Source organism: Gossypium arboreum, chromosome 8 (genome assembly GCF_025698485.1).
Source record: "Gossypium arboreum isolate Shixiya-1 chromosome 8, ASM2569848v2, whole genome shotgun sequence".
Lineage (NCBI taxonomy): Eukaryota > Viridiplantae > Streptophyta > Magnoliopsida > Malvales > Malvaceae > Gossypium > Gossypium arboreum.
This window is the reverse complement of record NC_069077.1, coordinates 139,845,832-139,857,177: the sequence shown is the minus strand read 5'-3', so window position 1 is coordinate 139,857,177 and position 11,346 is coordinate 139,845,832.

Sequence of the window (11,346 nt, the reverse complement as noted above, 5' to 3'; positions counted from 1 at the left end):
CCTACGACTTTCTGCATTGGTAAGTGGCAACAATGCCCATATTAATTGAGCTAATGCTCAATCAGCAATATATTAATATTTTTACACATCGATTACTTTTTATTACATATATTCTAATGTGTTTGTACATGTCTCTTACTTCATCTCATATTTCGCATAATTTATCATTATAATTCAATTTAATTTTTATATTTTCATATAGTTTATTTATGCATTTAAATTTTATTAATTTATTGAAAATTTTATACACTACTTAATAATTTGTTTTTATATATTTTTTATAAATCCAAGTAATGATGCTATATTCATATGTTTTTGTGTGCTATGTGTTTTTAATTATAAAATAATAAAATTACATATTAATCATAGTACTCTAAGCTAGAAGAAGAATTATCTCTTCGTAATTGATCCGTTACTATTAAAGATATATCTTGAAAAATATGTGAGCCGATAGAAAATTGCTTCATCAATCCCACAATAGCATGTGCAATCGTATTAGCTCTAAATTCCTGTAAATGATGATCAAATTATTTAATTATATGTTAATACAAATATGTTTACAACTTATTATCTTTTTTAAGGACTAGAGGCAATTCTAAGGGGCTGGCATGTGCCCCGGCCCCCTTAAAATGAAGAATTTCCATTTAGGCCTTCTAAATTTTTTTAAAATTTTAAATTAGTAAAGATAAAATTGTACTTTGGCCCCCTTAAAATTGTAAAAATTTGATTTAATCATTTAAAAATTATAAAGATATAAATTATAAAAAATTAAAATTTCATTCTGCCCTTAAAAAGTTGTTCTGGCTTTGTCCCTGCTAAGTACATTAACATTTATAAGGTTTTCATTAGAGAAACAGGGTCCTCGTCTAATAGAAGAGTAAGCTAGGTCATTAATTACTTTTTAGCTTTAGGCTGTAATTAAATTATGTTTAACTTTAAAAGGTTTGTTGGGTTTCGCTTAAATCATAGATTATATGTTTGGTTATGGAATTAATTTGCAGTCATTTTATAATTTTGGGTCAAAATATAATGGAGGCCCTTGTACTAATAGTCAAAGTTCATTTTATCCTATTTGTTCAAAATACAGGCAAATTAGTAAAAATACATTAGATCAAATAGTAAAATGATCATTCTATTAAAAATTCTATTTATTTCTACAATTTAAAACTGGTCCATATATGTTAGAGTAAGGTACACGTGACACACCGCGTAACTATTTGATTATTTTATTAGCCGCATAAGTTTTTAACAGTAGAAATGTATACAATTTTTAACAGAAATGGTCAGTTTGCTCTTTGATCTAATATACAGAGGTTAATTTTCTCATTTTTTAAACAAATGGGCAAAATGCAATTTGACTCCTATTGCAAGAGCATATTAATATTATGCCGTCCACTAATATAATTTTAATAGGGTCTAATTGCTATTTTGGACCTTTGATTAATTGCACTTTAAGTTCTCAATTCAATTTCTAATTAAAAATCTATAGCAATTGAACTTTATGATTTAGTCCCTAAACCTCAATTAAGCCCTAATTCGGCTAAATTATTTGTCCAACATTCAATTCATCTATAAAATAACTCCATAAATATTTACGGGCTCAGTTTACAGAAACAAGGTCCTGAAATCACCTTTTTCTGACACTATTAAAAATCGAGTCGTTACATGATGAATTAAAAAAAAACATATAGCAAAAATAAATCTAGGAGGGTTATGTTTATTTCTTTTAAACATGTTGGATCGAAGCAATCTATTTTAATTTGATTCATGTGTTCTAAATATACTTCGCTTCAAACCTAAGCTAATGGTTAAGTTGGTGGTTAGATTCATTGAAAGTTCTACAAGCAAGAAACAAAATGATGCTCCAAAGAGCTTATATCGTAGGAAGATAAAGGAAATGAATGTGGCTCATTAGAGTGTTGATAAAGGATTAAAAATGATTTTTTAAATATATATTTTAAAATTGTTAGTACTAGAACTAAATTGATAAATTTTGTAAATTTTAAGGGCTGAATTTGTCGATTTTTTTTATATTTGAGATCAAATTGACAAAACGTGTAAATAATAGAGGCTAAATTTGCTATTAGACCAAAAAAAAAAACTCATGTTAGATTTTCGTCACTCATATTACGACAACTAATGGGAGAGTGATTAAAATATTTAATTTCAAAAAATCTAATGACTAAGGGCCAGTTCTGCATTACTTTTTAAAAGCACTTCTGGCTCCAAAAGTACTTCTAGAAGAAAAGCTGTGTAGAAAAAACTGCTTTTGGCTGAAATTTGTAGCTTTTTAGAAGTGCTTTTGAAAAGTATTTCTGAAAATGAGAAGCTAAAATTTTTAGCTTTTTCTCTCCCAAAAGCACTTTTAATGCTTAATTACATTTTCACCCTCCAATAACACAAGATTTCTCTTTTTTTTTCTTGGTACTTAATTACAAATGTGTTAAAATCATTAATTAAAAACAAAAAATATTTTTAAAATACTAATTACAAATATTTAATAGTTATATTTAAATATTTAAAATATATTTTATATATTCTAATTAATATTTATTGCTTTAAAATATTTAAAATTTATATTTTATATATTAAAATATAAACAAGAAGTTATAATAATTTTTTATATTCTTACTAAAATATAATAATATTAACTAATTTAAATATTATTTAAATGCATATTTGTTACTTTATAATAACATGTCTAAAATTGACATTTTATTTCTCAAAAGCACTTTTTAACAGCAATACTAAACACTCAAATTTTAAACTAAACTTTTCAAAAGCACTTTTTCACATCACTTTTCAAAAGTACTTTTCAAAAGCATTGCCAAACTAGCCCTAAATAAAAGAAAATAATTGGGTGACCAAAATCGAAAGAAAGACATAGTTAAGTGACCATTTTTAAACTTTACCCTAAATTTTAATGATAATTATTAGTAACCATTAAAATTTATATGGATATAACATAGATGATAAAATATAGAGACAATTATGCTTTTAGTCCCTTTCAATGTTGAAATTTTGGATATAACCCTTCTATTTTATTTTTATTTTTTTTATCTTCCATGTTCTTTTTACGATCTATATGCAAAGTTTGTAACTACCATTCCCAACAATGTCTTCCCTAAGGTTTGAATAGATATCACAATTAGATACTTTTAGTGGGTTCGAATAGATAACATTATTAGTTGCTACTATTAAAATGATGTTCTTATTTTTTTTTTTTATCTTTTACTATTATTAGTTCATGCAATTAGGAGTACCGACCACACGGAAATTCAATGAACCATATTCAACAAATAATAAATCCACATGTTAGCAGAATGCTTACCACTGTTTTGATTTTTACCTTTTTGCCATTTCAACACTTTAACAACAGCAACAACTAATAGTGTTATCAATTTGAATCTCCTAAATGAAAGCACCAATTTATGTCAAATTAAAAAAAAAAGGACTAAACTCAAAATTTAACATAATAAAAGAATTAAAATTATAATTAGACCTAAATATATGGATTCAACACAAATATTTTTTTTATTAAAGTTTCACTAATAATAAAGAACATAAAGTTACAAGTAGAAATATATGTCTGACAAGTTACAATATAGAATAAAACTAATATAATGCATAGCAAACAAAGAACCGAACATAACCCAAACAAGGCATATGTATAACGTAGGCCAGGGACTAACATGCACATTCAGGGATGGCACCAAGGGGGGAGGCAGGGACCCTAGCACCAAAATGAAAAATTGTTATTTTAGTCCCTCAAAGATTTTAAAATTATAAACTAGTTTACTTGGGTCCCATGTGTTAAAGGCCAATTTTGGGCCATCCCTAAATTACTCAGCCCAATACATTAAATCCCAACAATTTTGAACCCAAACTAAACCTACCCATTACCCAAACCCAATACAAAACCCTTAGCCCAACTAAACCTAAGCCCAATACCACATATCAGAAACAAAAAATACCTAAACCCTAATCCTAGCTTGTGGCGCCGAATCCTCTGACATTCGGCCACCCACCGTTCACCCACTCTCTGCTCCACCGCCCCAGTACCTGCACGAAGAGATAGAAACAATAAAAAAATGATTGAAAGAAGGTGATAAAACCCGAATCAGAATTGTAAAAAGGGAGGGGGGAATATGGTTTAATACAAAAAACGAATGTAACGAAGGCATTTTTTTCTTTCTTTCTTTCCGAATATTCAAAAGAAAGAACAAAAACAATACAAGCACAAACAGATCGGAAATATATAAGGGGAAATACAAGAAATAAGATCGATCCAGCAACCAAATACCAACATCAAAACCTTAAGGAGAATATTTTTTATTTTTATCTCTGTTTTTACTTTCAAATTTATTCCTTGTACATTTATAAATACAAAAATATAAATAAACATAACAATTTTAAAAAACATAAATAAAAAGCAAAAAAAAAGAGAAAAAATTAGAAATTTACCTTCTCCTACCATCAGTCGCGGGTGGTCGGCGCCAAATGACAGACATGTGGTGACGATCGGCCGTGATCGCCCCTGTGTCGAGAACCCTTCCCTCTCCTCCTCTCTCTTCCTCTCCCTTCTTCTCTCTTTTTTTTTCTTCCTCGCCTTCCAAATAAATTTTTTTCAAAATTTTTTATCTTTTATAGGGGACCAAAACGGTGCGTTTTGGTCCCCCCATTAAACGAAAAACAACGTCGTTTTGGCCCCGGGTCGGGTCGACCCGACCCGCTCCTAATAGGACCCGCGTGTTTTTAAAAGCGGAAGGGTTAATTGCGCTTTTAGCCCTTCCGCTTTTCTGGGATTTTACAATCAAGTTTTTTTTCATTTTCAATTTGGCCCCATAATTTTTAGCGCTTTTCAATTTGGTCCCCTGTGCTGCGCTGTGTTTTGACCAAGGGGTTTATTGTGCTTTTAGCCCCTCCAGGTTAGGCGCGTTTTATAATTTCGTCCTCTTCTTTTTATTTTTATTTCAAATCGGCCCCAACAACTAGTTTTTCAATTCAATTTCGTCATTTTTTTTACTTTTTCCGTTATTCTACTTTAATTTTATTATTATTAGAGGTGATCATGGGCCGGGCCAGGCTGGGCCCAGACAAAATTTAGGCCCGTCTATTAGGCCCGGGCTCGGCCCGGCCCGAAATATGGGCCTAAAATTTGTCCAAGCCCACCAAATAAAATTGCTAAGCTTGAGCTCCTACTGGCCCGACCTATATTAATTTTTTTTTACTTATTTCATTAAATAAAAATTTTAAAAATATAATAAATCAAATATATTTAAAAACATAAAACTAATATTAAAACAAATAAAATAATACTAAAACAATTCTTAAAACAATACATAAATTGACAATATAATAAAAAAATGGTTATACTAAAAATTTAAAATGATTAAAAATAAAATAAAAATATATATTAATATATAATTAGGTAGGGCAAGCAGTGCCCGGCCAAAAACTCTTACCTGAGTCCCGGCCCGTTTTCTAAACGGGCCTCGTTTTTTTGCCCAAGCCCATTTTTCAGGCCTATATTTTTACCCAAACCCTCCCATTTTTAGGGCGGGCCTTCGGACCGGGCCGGGCCGCCCAACCCATGATCAGCTCTAATTATTATCATCATTATTATTTATTAGTGTATAGTTTATGTATATATGTATATATGTAGTGATGTTCTATTACTTTATTTTTATAATTTCATTATTATAGTAACTTTTTGTATCTCAATATTACTATCTATATTATTATTATTTTACCACATTATTATATTATTACTGTTATCAATATACTATTATTATATTTATTAATAATATTATTAGTACTAATACATATTTTCACTTAATGTTTATGTATGTGTCTCGTGTATGTATTTATGTATTGTACTAATAGTTTTATTTTTCATATTATTATCTCTAATATATGTATATATTGTATATGTTTATATTATATATATTATTTCTTTACTATTCCATGTATATATTTTTATACCGTATCGTGTATATATCTTCATTACTTCTATCATCATTATTAATATTAGCATGTGCTTTATATATCGAATGTATGTATATATGTATCTCTAATGGTGTGTTTCTATTTTATTATATATGTATTGTAATACGATATGTATGTATTTTAATTAATTGTATGTATTTCGCATACTATTTCATGTAGGTATTTTTATATAATCCTTATTATTGTTACCAATGTTAGTACATATATTTTATTATACGATATATATTTTTATATAGTTTTATTTTCATATGTTATTATACTCACTAATTTACTTATTATTTTCCATATTGTCACTCATGATATTAATATTATTATATGTTATTTGGTGTACATATATCTTTTATTGTTACTATTTTTACTATTATTATTAGTAAAGGTCTGTTATATATGTATATTGTATATGTTCATTTTAAATATATATGTTATGTATATATATATATTATGTACCCATATTAGTATTATTATGTAAACCCTTTTCATTCCTATTTTACGTACACATTCTTAATGTCATTATTACGTATATAGATTTATTGTTTCCATCTCATATTCAATTCTAGTATTACATTATATCTTTATTGTTTATAATTTTATTCTCACACTTATATTTGTTTCAATGTACTTTTAGATTTGTTGTTTATTTATTTTTATTTCATATCAATTCGCTTTACGTTCAAACGAAAATCTTTTTCTAATTAATTTCAATAATCAAGGCAACGCACCGATTTAACCATAAGTCATCAAATTTCATCGCTATGTTGGATGGAATTTGACGGCTCGTGTTAAAACTGTATATCATTCTCAAAAACCAAAAAAACCAAAATGTATCATATTTTCAATTGAATTATGACTAAATGTTACATTGAACTTGCATTTTTGAAAATCAAGATAACACGTGTTTATAAGATACCAATTTTGGGTGTCGCGAGGGTGCTAATACCTTCCTCGCGCGTAACCGACTCCCGAACCCTACTTTTTCTCTGGATTTGGACGTAGACCTAAACTCGGCCTTCCTTTTGTTTTAAAAATAAATTTATTAAGTGTCCGATCACACCTATAAAAAGGATCGGTGGTGACTCCCTTTCTTGTAAAATCAAACTTCAGTTTTCAAATTTTTAATAAATCGCCACAATTAGCGACCAAGCGAAACCAAAATTTTTACGTCGCTACACCATGAAAAAAAAATCAGTTTAATCCTTTTAACACTCTAAAATAATAAATATATACAAAAATAAAATTATATTTTAATCACTTTAAAATTTTAAAATTTAATTTTAACCCACAAATGTAAAATTTTAGTTTCATCTCTGCACATTTACGAATGTAAAACGTAGAACTCAAACTCGAGTCAGGAAACTCGACCTTTGTAAACTAGAGGAATACTTAAATTTAGCTAAATGGGGACTAAAGAAACACCCAAATATTTTGCCTTTTGCCTTCGAGATATTAGAATCAAACTTTTTACTTAGCCACCCTGTCCAGGGTTGGCGGTGGTGGTCGGTGTTGACGGCGCTGGCGGTTGTGGTTGGCGCTGGACCAACAGAGTGACGGCAAAATTAGGATTTTGTATTTTTTCCATTTTCTTGTTCTATTGTCCACGTAATAGATTTGGGAAATTACGGTTGTACCCTTATGTTGCCTTTTAAGTAAGGTGAGAAAAAGGAATATTCCTTGGGAAAAGGGTATCACGAGATTACGACACCTAATAGAAGCCTTTTATTTTATTTTTTCTCTCGTAATAAAAATAAATAAAAACACTTTGAATTTTGTTGGTGGTTCTTGAATTTGACGTTCACGATAAAATTCAACAAAATCTTCTCTTTTAAAAAAATTATATCTTATTTTTCGATTAAATTTTAGTTCGATTAGTACGAGTATTATTATCAATATAAAAAGATATAAATTCGACTGCGTTAAAACACATTATCTTCCTATTTATGGATTGGGGAGAGATTATAGATAATTCTAAATTTTATGTCAAAAATAATAAATATGATTAGAATCTCTAATAAAATTATTCAATATATATATTATTAATATTTTTTAAATTAAAATTTGAAATTTTATACGAAGATTTGATTAATATAGTTTTTCTTTAATTTCTTGTCTGTTAAATATAAAAATTATATCATACATAACCAAAAGTTAGCCAACTTTGAAATTTTTGTTTAATTGAATTCTAGTTTGATTCAATTTAAAATTAATTTATCTTGAAAAATAAATAATTTAAATTTATGTTTCTTTTTGCCAACGAGACATTATAAATTTTTTTAAGAAAGTGGAGGATTTAGTAATTGCGTGGTCAAATTTGAGTCAAATAATGCACAATTATTACGTGTGAGTTTTAATTTATAGGTCAATTTTAGTATGGATTATTTCAATTCTTAATTTGTTTACGCTTTATATTAGTTTGATTCCACTTTATAGTTGTTCGGACAAGTATTTTTTAGGTAAAAAGGACATCTCCAAATGCTCTCAATTTCAACATCGAACAAATTAGTCTCTCTCTCAAAAAAAATTAGAGTAATTTAATCCTTGCCGATTTTGGAAATGAGTAATTAATGACAATTAATTACAATATTAATATCTTGCATCAATTATACATAATTTCGATTGATATAATAACAAATTTATGGGATGAAAGAGACTAATTTGCTCATTATCAAAATTAAGAAAGACGAGAGAGATCAATTATATAAGGATTAAATTGCTCTTTCTTTAGATAAATCAATTTACTCGATGTCGAAATTGAGAAAAACTATAAATGTGCTTTTACTTATTTTTTATTATATTATGATTAAATTTATATATATGTATTTTTATAAGAGAAAGAGGATAATATTGTCTAGTAATCGAATCGAGACTTACGTCAATCAAAAATCTAAAAGGTATTTTTAGAATTTCACCGATGATTTAATCAAACGAGTTAAATATTTTAATAATTTAAATTTAAATTCTATTTAAATACTTTAAAATAATCTAAACACACATTCAAACTTAAAATTGTTCAAAATATTCTATTGGGTCACAATATTTATTCAATGTACCACTTTCAGTTCAAATGCCACGAGGTGGGCATTAAAAAAAATTAAAATTTAGCTAACTTATTTGATTATGATTGTAATATAATAATATACAATATAATATAAAAATATATAATATAGTTAGTGATTGAAGAAAAGAAAAAGTAATGTGCTAGGCTAGAAATGGAAAATGGTCGGTAAAAGTGTTGAATGTTGGTACCTAATAATAATAGAAAATGGGAGAAATCTATGGATCGAGTCGGGTGATATTTCGATTTAACTTGAATCAAAATTTATTATTTAAAGTAATAAAATATTTTAAAATTATTAAATTTAAATATAATTATTGTTAAAGTTTGAATTTTGATAAATAAATAATAAAATTTTCTCATTTAAAATTCAATTAGTATACGTTAAAAGAATAACCCGACCCTAAATAGGACCAAAAAATAAAATAAATAAATAAGAGAAGCAAATTAGCATAATCAAAGCCCCCACCACCTAACTTTACATGCTGAATCATGGCCGGTGACAGACCTATAATATATATTATTTTAAATAATCCATTTTCATGTTCATATTATTTTCTAGACTCTTATTATATTTTAATTATTTTTCTCCTATTAAAATTTACTCTTTCAATGTTAATTGAATATTAATTCGATTGAGATCTTACATGAACATAGTTAAACATGTTAAATTAGTAGTTAGAACTTTAAGGATTTATAGGTAATATGTATTAAAAATAATTAGTCTTTTCACTTTATTTTTCAGTAAAAAATTATTTTTGGACTTTTTTAATGCATAAAAATACTGATAATCAATCTTTACTTTTAAACTCGCGTTCTCCTATATTAACAACAAGATTAATATCAATTGACAAAAAGCATGACATTAACAATTATCGAACAAATATAAGCAAATTAGTTTTATAAATAATTTAATCAATTACTTAAAAATAATTCAAATGTATATTTCATATATAAACATTTTAACAATGAATTACAATAAATTATTTTATTATAATTTAAATTTATATATTTTATATATCATCAATTAATAATATTAACATATTTGAATATTTTTAAATTTTCACTTTTATTTTAAAATTATCATGCTTAAAATTAACATTATATATTCTCGAAAATATTTTATATATAATAAATTAAAAACAAAATTATAACCCAAAAATAAATATAGAATGATTGTAAATATATTCTTCATCGTATCATTAAAATTTAAATAAAACTAAAAGTTAAAAATATAAAATATCATTTAACATAAAATAAATATTTTATTATTTTTCTTCAAAATTTCCTTTATTTAATTTTTTAATTTTTTCCTTTCACTTTCACGCATATATATATATATATTCAATTTCATAAATAATAATATTTTTTATAGTGCCACGAATTTTCGGTATAAATAAAATTATCAATTTCATAATTTCATTAAATGTATTCTATAAATGAACTAATCCAACAAAAAAAAAACTATGATGATGTGTGGTAATTTATTGATTGCAGTAGTTGATTTGACCAATTAATTCTATTAACTGACTATTTAAAAGTGTTTGATAAAACTTAATTAATAAGTGTAAAACGGCAAATAAAAACATACCACAAATAAGAACATGAGGTAAAGAAAATAATTTTTTAACAAGTATGATAAGATATTCATTCCCAATTAGCTGTGAAAAAAATTGCTCATCCCTAGCGTTTTTTATTTTGAAAGTTTTAATTCAACAAGCTCTTGTAAATATCTATTTATCAAACCTTACAATTTAATTAAAAAGAGCCAAAAACTCTGTTTATCAAACACCATCTATATAAAACTATTTTATATTACAAGTTTTAATTTTTCTACTAAAGCGAATTAATATTTAAATTAAAATTTTATTTTTCAATAATAATTTCACATTAATATTAAAAAATAATTAAATGACATATTAATCCAAAATTTATTTAAATATTATATAAATTACTATTTTTAAAAATTATAAAATTACTTGTTTAGAAATATTATATTATCAAAAAGAAAAAAAACCTATTTAATTTCTTACAAAACACAAAGATTCCGGGACATCAACAGTAACAAAAACAATGAAATCTTTGTAAAACGATTAAAAGCCGTAAAGAAAGGCAATAAGCCTTTTTAATCTTTTTTTCATATATATATATATATATATGATATAAATATTCCATTTTAAAGTTTATTTTTTAATTTTTAACATTTGAAATAAAATTGACTTCAAATTTGTAATCAGTTAATTGATTTCAAAGGAAATCAACCAACCCATCATCATCATCATCCATAA